Raw genomic sequence first — 922 nt, forward strand, 5'->3', positions numbered from 1 at the left:
TAATATACATTATATAAGTATATATATATATATTATTACTACTTACAAATAACTTCTTAAACTTATTTTTCTTAAAACATAGAACAGTAGATAAAGAAGTAGAGCGAAGAATTATTTCTTCTAGTTCCGACCTTTGTACTCGGTTGCTGCTTGTCGTAGCTTGCTATGCCTTAAGAAATTTCGCACGTGGAGGATGTGAAACAAAATGATTTTTTTAGGTTTTATATATACATTTGAATAACCAAAAAATCATAAATTACTATATTGATACCATAGAATTCCACTATAATTTATCAAGCTTAGTAACTAAGCTGTATTCCAGTCTAAAAAAATATGAAATTTCGAACAGACTAACGACGCTACCTACCTGCTTGAAATCTTGGTTCGAAAGAAAAAGATGGCGTCCTAAAACTTTAAAATGGCTGAAAAAGCCATTAGGGGACATTCGAACTTTCACATGTCATATGTAGAACTATATATAAAAGGAACCGTTTCCAAAATAGAAAGAGGTGAGCAGGCCACTGCGTTTCATTCAGGACATGAGTGATATCTCAGCAAATAGAAAAGATAGGAGATCCGTATTCTATATTCTAGCTTGTAAATATCGGTAAATTGAGTTCGTAATTCGTACAAAACTATAGAATTTGTATTTTGACATCACAAACATATAATTTGAACCAGTGCTGCATTCAACATACCACGTGATACACAAAAATCGATGTTTAGGTGTTTTTTTTATATTTACTTTTAATGCATCTATTATTAATTACCAAATACACAGGATCAATTATATATCATATTAATAAACAAAACAAATGGAAAGTATCTGTATCTACCTTGTTTATAATAATGTTACGTCTCCGTTTGTTAATTGATTTTTCCGTAACTTCGTTCCAACGAAACTTTAACGACACAAGTCTTT

Source organism: Limulus polyphemus, unplaced genomic scaffold, assembly GCF_000517525.1.
Source record: "Limulus polyphemus unplaced genomic scaffold, Limulus_polyphemus-2.1.2 Scaffold1457, whole genome shotgun sequence".
Classification (NCBI taxonomy): domain Eukaryota; kingdom Metazoa; phylum Arthropoda; class Merostomata; order Xiphosura; family Limulidae; genus Limulus; species Limulus polyphemus.